At 38.1% G+C, this 17,321-nt stretch overlaps 1 long non-coding RNA gene across 1 annotated transcript in view; it reads right to left on the reverse strand.

Annotated features, from left to right (window-relative positions):
- LOC133607769 (uncharacterized) overlaps positions 1-16,225 on the reverse strand; it is a 40,481-nt gene extending 24,256 nt beyond the window's left edge. Inside the window, exons 1-4 of the long non-coding RNA XR_009815446.1 lie at positions 16,170-16,225; positions 15,172-15,227; positions 12,841-12,896; positions 2,871-3,008 (exon numbers count right to left, since the gene is read on the reverse strand). This is a non-coding gene — a long non-coding RNA (uncharacterized lncRNA). The remainder of the gene's footprint in view (positions 1-2,870; positions 3,009-12,840; positions 12,897-15,171; positions 15,228-16,169) is intronic.
- Positions 16,226-17,321: the final 1,096 nt, after the last annotated feature.

The following is a 17,321-nucleotide window of genomic DNA, read 5'->3' on the forward strand; positions in this document are numbered from 1 at the left end:
AACAGTGTAACCCAAATCACACATCACACTGTTTAAAGGTGACTATCTTCTGACTTTAAGCGCTCTCTGGATTGGCTGCCGCTACTCCAATCAGCGCAGGTGCAAGCAATCAGCTGCTCCTGTTGTGACTGGTGGACAATATTTTTTTGTATTATTGTAAATTATCCACTCAACAGATAAAATAATGAAATGGTAATATGCAAAGACTTAAGTCAACTTGACCATCGTCTTTGTAGTAAGAGTTCCGTGCAGCGCTCGCAATTGGTTGACGGCACGATGTGTACACTGAACTCCATTGTACAAATGTGTGTTTCTACAATTGTTGTTTATTCTATTTTATTTTATACTTAAATCTACCATGTACACATTGATTAAGTTTGTAGGTATGTTGCCTTTGATTCGGCTATTATGGTGTCATTTTGACAATTGTTTTATTATATAATTGCAATATTTGAATGTGTTGTGGCAGTTGTGGATGTGATCAATGGGAAGCTTTGAGGAAACACTCGGTTGGTTTCGAAATACGTCTTTAATATTTAACTGCCAAAATGAGAATGCTAAACAAGAAGTGCTTAAAGTCTATTGGCTTCGTAAATACACTGAGACACAGTCTAGGTTCATTGTGTTCTTCGCGGTGTTTAAAAACTGCACCAATTTTTTGCTCAGAACTTTCAACTAACTTGACGTAAGAATTATTTTCACAATGTGCTTGTTCTACTTTTGGCCAAAGTAAGGCAATGTAGAAGTTGTCTTTATTTTAAAATTATTATGCCATGATTTTACCAGTCCGGCCTGCGTGGGAATACATTTTAACACCCCTGCTCTAGGAAGATGCCTGCACTGCTAAAGAAGCTGCCCGAAAGCCATCTGCAAACAGAGGTGTGCATAAACTACAGTACAAATCTGAATACACTAAATAAACATATAAACAAGTTATTGGTATAGAGATGCAGAAAGATATTTAAAGAGGTATTGCATCAAAACAGCAATTATTTAGATCAGTGGTTTTCAAACTTTTTTCAATAAGTACCACCTCAGAAAAAACTTGGGTTTCTACATAACATAATGACCAACATTAAAATACAGTATTGTAGTAGGCCTAAGTATACATTAAAAACAAGGCCGAGGTTTTATTTAACAAGTACATTTAATATTTTTGGCCAACATTACACACTGTTTAAATATGGGAAATATAACTTTGCTTTAATTAAGTGATTCTCTGGCGTACCACATACCACTAGTGCTACACGAACCACAGTTTGAGAAAAACTTATTTAGATTAGCCGTTATTAGAAAACACTAATGTTAGTAACGCCATTATATTGTCATGCTGTTATTCCTCACAGGTCTTAAATGGGAACATTATCACCAGACCTATGTAAGCGTCAATATATACCTTGATGTTGCAGAAAAAATACCATATATTTTTTTAACCGATTTCCGAACTCTAAATGGGTGAATTTTGGCGAATTAAACGCCTTTTGCTCTTGGAGCGATGACGTCACGTTGTGACCTCACATCGGGAAGCAATCCGCCATTTTCTCACTTTCGTCGGTGTGTTGTCGGAGGGTGTAACAACACGAACAGGGACGGATTCAAGTTGCACCAGTGGCCCAAAGATGCGAAAGGGGCATGAAATTGGACAAAATTTGTTCAAAATACGAGGGTGTGAGGAAAGCCGACGAAATGGTCAGTCGTTTGTTCCGCACACTTTACCGACGAAAGCTATGCTACGACAGAGATGGCAAGAATGTGTGGATATCCTGCGACACTCAAAGCACATGCATTTCCAACGATAAAGACCCTAGCTTCCCTGGCCTGCTGACATCAACTCCAAAACTGGACAGATCAGCTTTCAGGAAAAGAAAGCGGATGAGGGTATGTCTACAGAATATATTAATTGATGAAAACTTTATTCATTACTCGCGGTTTTACGTAAATGATTATACATAAACTGTGTTTACCAATAATTTAGCTAAAAACATTTATTTTTTTCAATCATTCGGGTAGTCTTGTGTAATGCAGTATTTTGTGTGTATTTAGGTATGGTTAACCTGAGTGCTGAAATCGTGGAAAAATATATGTTCTTAGCGCGCCTGAAATGGGCTGTCTGCACTCTCAAAGTGCATGTTGTTGCCAAATGTATTTCATATGCTGTAAACCTAGTTCATAGTTGTTAGTTTCCTTTAATGCCAAACAAACACATACCAATCCTTGGTTAGAAGGCGATCGCCGAATTCGTCCTCGCTTTCTCCCGTGTCGCTGGCTGTCGTGTCGTTTTCGGCGGTTTCACTTGCATACGGTTCAAACCGATATGGCTCAATAGCTTCAGTTTCTTCTTCAATTTCGTTTTCGCTACCTGCCTCCACACTACAACCATCCGTTTCGATACATGCGTAATCTGTAGAGTCGCTTAAGCCGCTGAAATCCGAGTCTGAATCCGAGCTAATGTCGCTATATCTTGCTGTTCTATCCGCCATGTTTGTTTGTATTGGCATCACTGTGTGACGTCACAGGATAATGGACGGGTGTATATAACGATGGTTAAAATCAGGCACTTGGAAGCTTTTTTTAGGGATATTGCGTGATGGGTAAAATTTTGAAAAAAAAATTGAAAAATAAAATAAGACACTGGGAACTGATTTTTAATGGTTTTAACCCTTCTGAAATTGTGATAATGTTCCCCTTTAAGTAGTTCAAACATCAACTGATCTTAGAAATCCTAATGATATTTTCTTTCTTATTCTGGTCACTTTCATAAAAATACATCTAGTTAAACATCAAACAAAAACAAGACATAAACTGCTGTCTTAATCTTCTGCTTTGTGATTACTGTCTTTTTGGGACCCTCAGCCATCATGTAATCTCACCTCATGTGACTATGGAAGTGGTTCCAACCACAGAAACCATTACAGGGGTCATGGCCGGATCGGGCCCCCTGCAAACAAGCAGCAGGCGCCCGGGCTTCAGGTCGGACATCAAGCTGAGTCCCCGCTGAGCGTCCTTTCCTGTGGCGGATTAGAGTGTGAAACACAGTTTAGCGCCACATGGAACGGTCCCTTGGTCACCGACAACCCCTCCGACACCCACCTCCCCCTGACAATCAGCTCACCGAGATGCAGAACAGATTCCTCCTCAGCATACCCCGAAAAAGTAAACAGTGCCTCCTCCCCACCACTCCTGTTCCTCTCCAATTGTTATTCATAGAGCAGATAAATATTTAATTCCATCTAAGGATACCTTTTGTTAACAGAATTACCCGACAAGCCTCGCAGCACGTAAATCCCTCAATGAATTCAAATTCGACTCGTTCTCCGTCGCCGGTGATATCGGTGCTGATCGAGTTTTGACAAGATGGCAAAAAGACGAACGACGGAAATGAAGGTGAAATGCAAGGAGGACATTCTAAGAGCGAAAAACTGTCTAGTAAGTTTGGGATCAATGATTGCGTTGAGGTCTAAACTTTGTGCTAGCGTTGTATGGTGTACCGGTACTAACAAAGTACCACGGTACTAATCAATTGGAAATGGTACTATACTACCTTTAAAAAATACTGACACCGTTTATGCTGCTGTGCGGCGGTGACTACAGAGCTGAGGCGCATGATGTTAAGTGTGTCAAAACGCACACACAAAAGGGGAATTCAAGCAGTAACATCGAGGAGAGGAAGAATGACCTATGTTTTCGTCCGGGGTAACACCCTTCACTTTACCCGCCAATGGGTCTGCTAAGCTCCGCTTTCGGGTCACACTGACGTAGCCGCCGAGTCATGACAAACGCTATATTATTAGTTTTGCAGGACACAACCAGACCCGTTTATCACTCGACTGCGCAGTGCACACGCACGCACTCCTACTCTCTCGTTGCCATTCTCGCAAACAGACATACTGTACGCTACTCTCATAACATCGTTAACCAGCTGCACACAGCTGCTTGGCTTGATGCCAAATAATATCTGAGTTAAAACTGCCCAATTAGCGTCAACTAATGCAAGTTAAATGACTGAATTTTGTATCAAATTGCTACAATTTGTGTTTTATCTTTAACAATGTGTCTTTTGCCTGCTACATGGCTTATCTGTGTACTTGTATCCATAGTTTTGTTTTTCTTACTTACTAATAATTGTATTTTTCTTAACGCACAGACCAGGAATGGCAACCATAAATTATGAAGCATTTAATAAAATGTCAATAAATCTTTGTAATATATTCTAATAATCCTTGATTATGGCAGACTATATGTAATATGGAAAATTGTACATTGTGAGTGCAACAACAAAAGCCCAATTTGTTTAATCTTTATTTTAACCTTTTAAAATTGTTATTTAAGTGCAATAGAAAACATATGTTTAATGTATTGTAAGATTTTCTGTTAAAATAAAGCCAATATTGACTTTTTTTGTAGTTCACTTTATTTTGAAAAGTTTTTAAAAGTATTGATAAACATTTTGGTACTGGTACAAAATTATTGGTATCGGGACCACCCTACTTTGTGCTTTGAATTTACAAAATCATCACATCTTAATGATCAGTTGATTGTTTTTGTCACATTTTTATACAGGAATTGTGGAGCAGAATACGTTTTTGGACTTTTGTTGAGGCTTCCTATACATCAACACTTGATGACTACGACCTGTTGAGTTCTTAACAGCAAACATCAATATGACCTTTAACCCCAGGTTCACTAAATGTGCGATATAACTATGAAATCAATATCTTTCTTAATCTGCCCTTGGAAAAGAATCCCTTGAAGACCATCAAGCACAAAAAACCTCAAACAGATTGTTTTGATTTCTTAGGTCCCGATCGTCTTAGGCTGGATATAATTTAGGATGAAAACACACTGGCTATAAATTAATATCAAATCAACTGCTTCTGAACCACATGTGGTCTTGGAATGGACAACATTTTAATAGTCATTTTCAGTTTTATAACAGCTGAATGAGCACCACAGTTACAGTATAAATAAATATTAACGAATGAATTAGTCATATTTGTTATTTGTAAGCACATGCCTAAAATAACTTAAGCTGCATTCAAAAGTTGATGGTTAAATTAGAGCCATTAAATATGTGTCCGCTTTATTTTCCGACTAATCGTTAATATAATCGTTGACTAATCGACTATCAAAATAATCCTTAGTTGCAGTTCTAATGCATATATGGTAAAGTTTTACCCAAAGAGATTAATTTGCGCATGTCTGCCATTGTAGTCCGACGTTGTGGTCAGTAAGTTCCTTCTTTTTCTCTATCCTCTTGTTGTGGGGCAGACTTACATGCACATGCACCCTCTGCGGTTTCCGTTTCTAATACAAAATATTGTCTAGATGTAACTTATACCTGTCTGTAGACTCCATATGGAAGCGCTAAAAACTACAACATGGCTGACAGAGAGAAGACACAGTCGAAGTGGAGGCACGTAAATAGGACTGTCCACAAAACGGTGCATCCTGAAGAGACGATCAGGAAGAGCCTTGACCAAATTTTGACCAAATAACCACCATTACTTGTTATTTAGGCACAAGGAAGTGTTTTAAATGTAGAAAAAAAGTATTATATGACCCCTTTAAGGGCCAGTGGGGAAGATGTGGAGTCCCCTATCTGCACCACCTGCAGAGTGCTGTAGACAGTCCCAGATTGTGGAGCCTCAGTGCCAGCATGTTCAGGAGGACAGTTTTAAAAGCTGAACTAAAATCCACAAATAGCATCGCAACATACTGTAGGTGTTGTTAGGGTAAAGTTTGTCTAAGTCTATATAACCCTCTTTTTAAAAACACATTTTGAGAAAAACTTTGAAATGCATCGATTTCGGATTGCAACAAGTAGAATACTAATAAAGAAGCTCCAAAAACTACAAAGCTTAGTAACTTAGTGAGTGCTTATCTAAACATTTTGACACACATTATTTGTGTTACTAAATTGATGTATACTTTATTCATCTCCAAGAGAAATTCACATTTCCAACAGCTTTTATAGGTACGAACACACAGTGGCATGCAAGGTTTAGAAGAAAATAAACATTAACTAGAAGAGGCTATTCCTGAAGGGATTGCGTGTGAATGCTCCAATGCTGCAGTTAAACTGAAATGCTGACAGAATGTAGTATAAATGTAAGAATAGTTTGAATGTGGGAATGGTTTGAATGTTGAAGAGTTTGAATTTACGTGAAAACCGGAATTTGGTTTGGAACTTGGGAAAGTGTTAGTTTGAATGTCCAGGATGAGTGGAACGTGTTAATGTTGGAATGGTCTGAATAGGTTGAAAAATATTGGAATTGTGCAACTTGGAAAAATCTCCTATTCATTTCAATGGGAACTTCCTGGAACTTTGGGAAAAGCGAGATTTAAAAAAAAATGATTAGGAGCATGAATGTCTTGAATGAGCTGAATTGGTTGGTGTTGGAATTGTTTAAATCGGTCAAGAAATGTTGAAGTAGTAAATGGTATTAGGGAATTTCAGGAAAATCTGGAATTATTTTGAAAACGGTAAAAAAAAACTTGAATGGTCTGAATGAGTTGAAATGGTTGGTGTTGAAATTTTTTAAATTGGTGGAGAAATGTTGAAGTAGCAACATGTTGAATTGAGAAATTTTATTACGGAATTCCTGAAATTTCGGGAAAACCGGGAATTTTTCCAGTTTACCGATTAAAAGGAATGTTTTGACGGTGGAACGGTTGAAATGCGTTGAAAAATGTGGAAGGAGTAGTCGCCAGAAAAAAGGGCGGAAATAGGGCTTTGGAAAACCAGGAATTCTGGAAAATCCTGGAATTTTTTTTTAACTTGGGAAAAACGGTACTTTGAATGTTTAGAATGGTGAAATGTGTTGAAGGTGGAATGGTATGAATAGGTTGAAAAATTTAGAAATGGTGAAAGTTTGAAAAATGGCCAATTCAATTTGAATGGGGAAAATGTCCCGGAAAAGCTGGAATTCTGGGAAATCTGTGAATTTTTGGAATTTGTCAAGGGAAAGCCTGCCATTCTCGAATAGGCTGAAGAGTTTGAAGTTGGAAAGGTTTGAATCGGTGAAAAATATGGAAGGTAGAACGTGCCAAAATCTGGAGAAGAAGAAGAATAAAATAGATGAATTTGAATAAAAAGTACTAGAATGGCCCAATACACTTCAGAATACACCCATGACAGGCAGGCACTGGGAAAAAACAAAAACCCCAAACAAAGCCTCCATCTATTGTAACTATACAAAATGATTTATGTTAACTACTTTACTTTTGAAATTTGGGGGTTGTTTTCAGTGGCATGAGCAAATGAAGAGATTGCACAGCAGGCTTCATTGATCTTAGAGAGTGAAGATGTAGACTCCTTTGCTTCTTTGTATTCCTTTCTGAGTCATAAATAATGGATCGATGAGCTCTGATGACATTAACGCTGGGATGAGCTTAATGAGCACACAGACTGATCTGAGGGCCTCAACAGCCATTTGAATGAAACCAACTAAAAAAAATCGTATTGATTCCAAATAAAGTAATACGCTTTGATATCAGTTAGTATTTGTTCCACCTGAGGTTTGTTGCAATCGAAGACTTTTGGCAAGGCACCTGAGATTAAGACCTGTTGAGGCCACTGTAATTTAGCATTAAACTTTAATCACTCAGCGTTCATAATGTACACCCGCTTTTTTTTAATGAAATGCTATTTTTTTTTCTTTAATTCCCCCAAGCGTAGCTGAACGGCAAGCAGGAGGGGGGTTCATGGCAGAAAAAGGTTTCACTTGAAACTCTTTGATAGTTGTTAATAATATCCCAATGGTTGACCGATGAAATCAAATGGAATGGTGATTCTTTGATTCCTGATCATCAAACTCGAAGTACCCAAGGATTTGACGGCTTCCTTTGGTATTAAAAATATATTATATCTCTGCATTCTCGTCATTCAATTCACAAGTTGTTTCAGCTGGCACGATCACAAAGATTTTGTCTCTCTATGGTGGCTTCATCATCGAAAAAACTAATGTTTTTTCATATTCAAAATGCAGTGAGAGTTGGACACTGTAAAAATTTACCAGGATTTCACAATATTTAACTGTATTTTTCACAGTAAAATACTGTAATCAAAATGTACAAACCCTACAAACTGTGATAACTGATTATGAGTAAAAAGCAACAAAATGTTTCATTTTACTATAAATAATTAAGGTAAGTGAGCACCCGATCTAATAAAGGTCTCAACTCATTCTCCTTCTATATCTTATTCTATTAATATGGAATGCACTCCCAACAGGTTTAAAAGAATGCACATCTCTATCCTCTTTCAAAACCGCACTAAAAGATCACCTCCAGACAGCTACAACCCTTGACTAACACCCTCCTTCTCCACATCCCACCTCCCCGGATTGTAAATAATCAAATGTAAATAATCAAATGTATATACTCGTTCTTATGCTTTCTGAACTCACTTTGTTCACTGCTCTCTCTGTACATATCCTACCAAGTCAGACCTACACTGTTTCAGTGTCCATTTCTCTGATAATGCAAATGTTGATGACTGACTGAAGTGCTTATATCACCCCCCCCCCCCCTCCACATCCCACCCCCCGGATTGTAAATAATGTAAATAATGCAATGTATATACTCTGATGATTATCTTGTGTGATGACTGTATTATGCTGATATTATGCTGATAGTATATATTTGTACCATGAATTGAGTTACGTGGACCCCGACTTAAACAAGTTGAAAAACTTACTCGGGTGTTACCATTTAGTGGTCAATTGTACGGAATATGTACTGTACTGTGCAATCTACTAATAAAAGCTTCAACCAATCAATCAAACCCTTTGAGGAAAAAAAAGACGAAAACTTTTGTCGGCACAAAATGGTGCCAGGCAAGCCCTGTAAGAAAAATTTGAAAACCAAAACTATATTTCCTTCAATCGGGTGCATTTGTACACTATATTTTACTTTTAGATTTATTATCATCTACAAACCTCTTTCGGCTGTCTTTTTGACACTTACATGTCCCATGCTATGTACCACATAATTTGTTGTTTCATTAGTGTATAATTTACTAACATTATTATCATTGAAAATGTAATGGGTTGTACTTGTATAGCGCTTTTCTACCTTCAAGGTACTCAAAGCGCTTTGACACTACTTCCACATTTACCCATTCACACACACATTCACACACTGATGGAGGGAGCTGCCATGCAAGGCGCTAACCAGCACCCATCAGGAGCAAGGGTGAAGTGTCTTGCTCAGGACACAACGGACATGACGAGGTTGGTACTAGGTGGGGATTGAACCAGGGACCCTCGGGTCGCGCACGGCCATTCTTCCACTGCGCCACGCCGTCCCAATGTATGTAAATGTAAAATTCTATAACATACATGCAAGGAACTCTGAAAACGTTTCCCATTTGGCAACTCTATCCTGTAGCCACGCCCCCTCGGGAAATATACTTCTGGTGTTGTGATTGATTGAGACTTTTATTAGTAGATTGCACAGTGAAGTACATATTCCCTACAATTGACCACCCGAATAAGTTTTTCAACTTGTTGAAGTCAGGGTCCACTTAAATTGATTCATGATACAGATATATACTATCAGATATATACTATCATCATAATACAGTCATCACACAAGATAATCATCAGAGTATTTACCGTATTTTTCGGAGTATAAGTCGCACCTGCCGAAAATGCACAATAAAGACGGAATAGAGCATATATAAGTCGCACTGGAGCCCGGCCAAACTATGAGAAAAACTGCGACTTATAGTCCGAAAAATACGGTACATTATTTACAATCCGGGGTGTGGGATGTGGAGGGGGGGTTTACATCTGTCAAGTCAAAAATTCACCTTCTCGCTGGCTACTGATAAATAATAACAGTGTTTGGATTGTATACATACAAATATGATTAGAGGCAAAGTGGGCAGCCGCCAACGTTGTGACATGAGGAGCAAACGGAGGCGGCAGTCACAACGTTGGCGGCAACATGACTTACCATGAATGACTTAAACAAGTTGAAAAACTTATTCGGCTGTTACCATTTAGTGGTCAATTGTATAGAGTATGTACTGTACTGTATAATCTACTAATAAAAGTTTCAATCAATCAATCAAAAGTACGCTAGATGGTTAGTGCAGTGGTTCTTAACCTGGGTTCCATCGAACCGTAGGGGTTCGCTGAGTTGGCCTCACGGAGGTCAAGACACATCCGACTCATCGTGTAAATAAAAACTTCTCCCTATCGGCGTATTATGTATACGGCAACCGCAGAAGTCACACTGATTTGCAGGTGTGTAATTTGTTGTGATTTCATGCTCTGTGTTGGTTTTGTTCTTTGAACAAGGTGATGTTCATGCACGGTTCATTTTGTGCACCAGTAAAAAAAAACATACAACTTTGTCTTGAATTTGAAAAAAAAGAGTTTATTTTTCACTAAAGAAGGGTTTGGTGAATGCGCGTATGAAACTGGTGGGGTTCGGTACCTCCAACAAGGTTAAGAACCACTGGGTTAGTGGCTATGTTGGTTTGCTGCTCCTGATCGTCTCCCCGTTTGCAACTCAGTGCGGCGTTTAGGCAAGAGGAACAGCAAGTACCTGCAGCTGATGCGAGCGTTCGACACATTTTGTTTGGATCGTATTTTTTTAATATTTCATTAAAAAAACGCAAAAATTTATGTATTCACGGACATTTCACATGCCTGGATGCTGGATGCTACACTGGCTGGAATTTTTGTGTTAGTGATAGATTTATTTTATTCGCGGTTTTGAATTTGCTGCGCCACATAGTCACGGATTTCTTTTTTCACTTATTTCATTCCAGTTTTATGCACCTAAAATCTGGAATAGTCTTCAAGAACATGTGAGACAGGCCTCAATGTTGGCACTGTTCAAATCAATGCAGAAAACACTCTTTTAATTTTGCATATGACAATTGAAATTATTTTATCTATTAACACTCTTTGATTTTCATATGAAGTTGGTTGTTTTTATGATTATTATATTTTAAGATTTTAGTTTGAATTATGATTATTTTATTTCTGTTTTGCTTTCTTGTAATTTTCTGTAAAGAACATTGAGTTGCCTTGTGTACAAATAGTGCTCTATAAATAAAATTGCATTACCTTGTCTTCTTGCTTTAAATTGTAAATAATATATATCTTTTTTTTACTTAAATGTGAATGTGAGTGTGAATGTTGTCTGTCTATCTGTGTTGGCCCTGCGATGAGGTGGCGACTTGTCCAGGGTGTACTCCGCCTTCCGCCCGATTGTAGCTGAGATAGGCTCCAGCGCCCCCTGCGACCCCAAAAGTGTATAAGCGGTAGAAAATGGATGGATGGATGGAAAAGCAGTTTGATGGTGCCGCCTGCTGTATAAAAAGTGATGCAGTTGTCAATCCAGCAGAGGTTGCTGTCTCACATACAGCATTTTGTAGCAAGAAGACACTTTGACAAGACTTGATATTGGGTAACTGCACATTTTGGAAGTACAACACTGTATATTGTAATTTTGTGTAAAATAGAATGTAAAATGTGTTTATTAACAATGAGAGGTTGTTTTCAAATAGAAGACTTTAAGGGCCTTTTATGGGTATGTGTTTATTGTTCATTATCGTTGGGATCTACTGTACAATGATTAGTTCAGCTTGTGACGTTTACCTTGTAAAATGTAAAAATTCAACTGCTTTATAGTGAATGTTTCAGCTTTTTCTCATATTCTTTGAAGATTTAATCCAGTAACATATTTACTATGCCAGCCAAGAAGAAGAAAAGGGGAAAAACGTAAGCATTGAGCGGTGAAAATTGATTCCTTCAAACTTTTACGCCAGCATTCCGACATAGGACTAAGGGGATTTGGAAGTGCAGGAGAAGCGCGAGGATGTTCTTGTAGCCTTTTTTTTTAATGAGTGCAGATTTGCTGAGCGTACGTTCTTTAATATGCATTTTCATTCCTACAGTTATTTTCTTGTGCTAAAACTGGAGTATTATAACGTGTTTGGAAACAGGGCTTGGATGACTGCAGAATTTTAATTTCGGCCAGTGATCCAAAGCATATATTACTCTGGCATGCATGTGGTTGTTTTTTACATCACAATCAAAAGTGACACAAAATATATGCACTGAATGTCTTAAAATAATGGAAGCGGGTGCTGATGGCAGAAGCTCTCTTTGCTCTGAGAGTGAGAGCGAGGCCGGATGTCCTCTCCGATTAGCGGGGCCGTGTGTGAGTGCACTAATGCACCTCGCTATTAGCATGTTTCTCCTGGTTGCCAGGGGCTGCGCTACGCCGCTTTCCCCCGTTCGACGTGTCAGCACACATATCAGTCAGAGCGTGCCGTGGCCCGTGGGCTTCACATCATCACTTAGTAAAAAAGGATCAGAACGAGGGTGTGGTTCCGCGCCATTGAATGCTTTTCTTGGTTGGATTTTTTGGAGTAAAAGTTTTGGGGACTTGCACACAGGTTTAGGAAATTAGATAAAAATGTTAAGGGTTTGAATTAGGCTTTACAAGTATAATAATGACTTAAAAAGTGGTTAAGAACATCAACACATACCTTTATTAAAAGTCATTCCATCTACTATCTCCTCTTCTGGCAGTTATATAATGCTCCTTGTCAATGAACACAGAAAAAAACATGTAAACATTTGGATTTCAATCACTTCAATCAATTACAGGTCTAAAAAAAATAAATCCCCTTTTAGGTTTGAAATCTTGAGTTGCTTCTTCCTACTCCTTTTTGGACATGTTGTAAATAAAATGTAAAAAATGTGACACATCGTTTTGAAACAATATATATGTTCATTAAGGGCTTGAATTAGGCTTTACAAATATAATAATGACTTTAAAAGTGGTTAATCTGTTAAGAACATCAAAACATACCTTGATTAAAAGTCATTCCATCTGCTATCTCCTCTTCTGGCAGTTATGTAATGCTCCTTGTCAATGAAAAAAAACATGTAAACATTTGGATTTCAATCACTTCAGTCAATTACCATGAATTGATTAACTTAAACAAGTTGAAAAACTTATTCGGGTGTTACCATTTAGTGGTCAACTGTACGGAATATGCACTGTACTGTGCAATCTACTAATAAAAGTTTCAATCAATCAATCAATCAATTGCAGGTCTAAAAAAAGATATCCCCATTTAGGTTTGAAATCTTGTGTTGCTTCTTCCTACTCCTTTTTGGACATGTTGTAAAGAAAATGGGGACGGCGTGGCGCTGTTGGTAGAGTGGATGTGCCAGCAACCTGAGGGTTCCTGGTTCAATCCCCACCTTCTACCATCCTAGTCACGTCCGTTGTGTCCTTGAGCAAGACACTTCACCCTTGCTCCTGATGGGTCCTGGTTAGCGCCTTGCATGGCAGCTCCCGCCATCAGTGTGCTTGAATGGGTGAATGTGGAAATTGTGTCAAAGCGCTTTGAGTTCCTTAAAAAAAAAGGTAGAAAAGCGCTATAAAAGTATAACCCATTTACCATCTACCAAAATGTAAAAAATGTGACACATAATTTTGTAACTGTATATACAGGTAAAAGCCAGTAAATTAGAATATTTTGAAAACTTGATTTATTTCAGTAATTGCATTCAAAAGGTGTAACTTGTACATTATATTTATTCATTGCACACAGACTGATGCATTCAAATGTTTATTTCATTTAATTTTGATGATTTGAAGTGGCAACAAATGAAAATCCAAAATTCCGTGTGTCACAAAATTAGAATATTGTGTAAGGCTAATACAAAAAAGGGATTTTTAGAAATGTTGGCCAACTGAAATGTATGAAAATGAAAAATATGAGCATGTACAATACTCAATACTTGGTTGGAGCTCCTTTTGCCTCAATTACTGCGTTAATGCGGCGTGGCATGGAGTCGATGAGTTTCTGGCACTGCTCAGGTGTTATGAGAGCCCAGGTTGCTCTGATAGTGGCCTTCAACCCTTCTGCGTTTTTGGGTCTGGCATTCTGCATCTTCCTTTTCACAATACCCCACAGATTTTCTATGGGGCTAAGGTCAGGGGAGTTGGCGGGCCAATTTAGAACAGAAATACCATGGTCCGTAAACCAGGCACGGGTAGATTTTGCGCTGTGTGCAGGCGCCAAGTCCTGTTGGAACTTGAAATCTCCATCTCCATAGAGCAAGTCAGCAGCAGGAAGCATGAAGTGCTCTAAAACTTGCTGGTAGACGGCTGCGTTGACCCTGGATCTCAGGAAACAGAGTGGACCGACACCAGCTGGACTGCTGCTGAGTGGTCCAAAGTCATGTTTTCTGACAAAAGCAAATTTTGCATTTCCTTTGGAAATCGAGGTCCCAGAGTCTGGAGGAAGACAGGAGAGGCACAGGATCCACGTTGCCTGAAGTCTAGTGTAAAGTTTCCACCATCAGTGATGGTTTGGGGTGCCATGCCATCTGCTGGTGTCGGTCCACTCTGTTTCCTGAGATCCAGGGTCAACGCAGCCGTCTACCAGCAAGTTTTAGAGCACTTCATGCTTCCTGCTGCTGACCTGCTCTATGGAGATGGAGATTTCAAGTTCCAACAGGACTTGGCGCCTGCACACAGCGCAAAATCTACCCGTGCCTGGTTTACGGACCATGGTATTTCTGTTCTAAATTGGCCCGCCAACTCCCCTGACCTTAGCCCCATAGAAAATCTGTGGGGTATTGTGAAAAGGAAGATGCAGAATGCCAGACCCAAAAACGCAGAAGAGTTGAAGGCCACTATCAGAGCAACCTGGGCTCTCATAACACCTGAGCAGTGCCAGAAACTCATCGACTCCATGCCACGCCGCATTAACGCAGTAATTGAGGCAAAAGGAGCTCCAACCAAGTATTCAGTATTGTACATGCTCATATTTTTCATTTTCATACTTTTCAGTTGGCCAACATTTCTAAAAATCCCTTTTTTGTATTAGCCTTAAGTAATATTCTAATTTTGTGACATACGGAATTTTGGATTTTCATTTGTTGCCACTTCAAATCATCAAAATTAAATGAAATAAACATTTGAATGCATCAGTCTGTGTGCAATGAATAAATATAATGTACAAGTTACACCTTTTGAATGCAATTACTGAAATAAATCAAGTTTTTCAAAATATTCTAATTTACTGGCTTTTATCTGTATGTTCATTAAGGGCTTGAATTAGGCTTTACAAATATAATAATGACTTTAAAAGTGGTTAATCTGTTAACAACATCAAAAACATACCTTGATTGAAAGTCATTCCATCTGCCATCTCTTCTTCTGGCAGTTACGTAATGCTCCTTGTCAATGAACACAGAAAAAAAACATGTAAACATTTGGATTTCAATCACTTCAATCAATTGCAAGTCTAAAAAAAAATATCCCCATTTAGGTTTGAAATCTTGAATTGCTTCTTCCTACTCCTTTGATTGATTGATTGAAACTTGTATTAGTAGATTGCACAGTACAGTACATATTCCGTACAATTGACCACTAAATGGTAACACCCGAATAAGTTTTTCAACTTGTTTAAGTCGGGGTCCACGTAAATCAATTCATGTCCTTTTTGGACATGTTGTAAAGAAAATGTAAAAAATGTGAAACATCATTTCGAAACTGTATATATGTTCAAATAAAACCAATCTGAATTTTAAAAAAAACTCGCCATTCTAAACCGGAAAGGCAAACCCGGAAGTACTTTGCGCTAATAAACTTAGCATAAATATACGATTATTTTGTCTTAAACAACCTTCATCCTCAGCTGTACATTATTATGGTAGTCATGCACCTCACCATAGAGCGAAAGATACACTCTCTTACGGAAAAGGCGCACCTAGTTCCATATTTTAGTACAAGATTAGCCATGTTTAGCTCGTAGGCCTGTTAGCAGCCGCCATCTTTGCTAGCTCACACAAACATTGAATTGTATTTGTGCTACTAAACGTTGCGTATTCGTGATTGCTAATCAGGAATGAGATGTGTGTTTCCCCAGATAAATGTTTTAAACGTCGTTTACCTGTTGACAAGAGGAAAAACTTAACAATTGCAGCACTGATCTTTTTTCCTATTTTATACATTCATCATGACAATACACGGAAAGTGTGCCCCCCAGTGGACGAGGGCATACATTACAGGTGTACAAGTTCCACAGGGACTGAAAATACTGTCTTGTAAGCCAGTGGCCCCCAACCAAAAAAACAAAATAAATATGTCAACAAATAAATGTTTCAAGTGTTGTTTACCTGCTGACAAAAGGAACATTTCAACAGTTGCCGCGCTGGTCTGCTGTCTTCTTCTATGCATTTCTCATGACATAAACGGAAATTGCGCCCGCAATGGACGAGGGTGTACATTACAGGTGCACAAATTACACATGGATTTAAATACTGTCTCGTAAAGCAGTGGTCCCAAGCCCTTTTCCCATACTTGCCAACCCTCCCGAATTTTCCGGGAGACTCCCGAAATTCAGTGCCTCTCCCGAAAACCTCCCGGGACAAATATTCTCCCGAAAATCTCCCGATTTTCAGCCGGAGCTGGAAGCCACGCCCCCCCCAACTCCATGCGGACCTGAGTGAGGACAGCCTTTTTTCATGACTGGAGGACAACAGGGTGACAAGAACTAAATCATCCAGACTAGAGATAAATTGTATTATTATGTTTATCTTACCTAAAAATAAATATATTTATTAATTTTAAAAAAAATATATTTTTACTATATTTTGCTAAAAACATCAAAATTAATTGTATTTTTATTTGTATTTTTTCCTGACTCCTTATTACATCCAGCCATAGAATTATACATTAAAATAAACATATTTGAAATAATTGATTTTAAATGATCATAATAATTCATTTAAAATGACCATATTTAATTATTAAAATAATTGCTTGTTTATCAACAACTTTAGCATTTTATTCATTACATTTTCAAACTCTCAGAAGCCAAGTTATGTTATATTCCTTAATATCTATTTATGCAAGTTTGAAGTATCAGTTATCCAAACACAGTTTTGTTTGCATATTTTCAGGATGTATTTTATATATATATATATATATATATATATATATATATATATATATATATATATATATATATATATATATATATATATATATATATATATATATATAAAATACTTGACTTGGTGAATTCTAGCTGTCAATATACTCCTCCCCTCTTAACCACGACCCCAACCACGCCCTGCCCCACCCCCGAAATCGGAGGTCTCAAGGTTGGCAAGTATGCCTTTTCCACTACAGAGGGACATGGCGCATATTCAAATATTAACACAGAATCAGTCATCTTTCTTATTCGAAATCAATAATTGTAAACCCACCAACAGTTTAACAAAAATAAAGCTTCTCACAATAATCACAATAGTCACAAAGATTAT

Source organism: Nerophis lumbriciformis, linkage group LG09 (assembly GCF_033978685.3).
Source record: "Nerophis lumbriciformis linkage group LG09, RoL_Nlum_v2.1, whole genome shotgun sequence".
NCBI lineage: Eukaryota > Metazoa > Chordata > Actinopteri > Syngnathiformes > Syngnathidae > Nerophis > Nerophis lumbriciformis.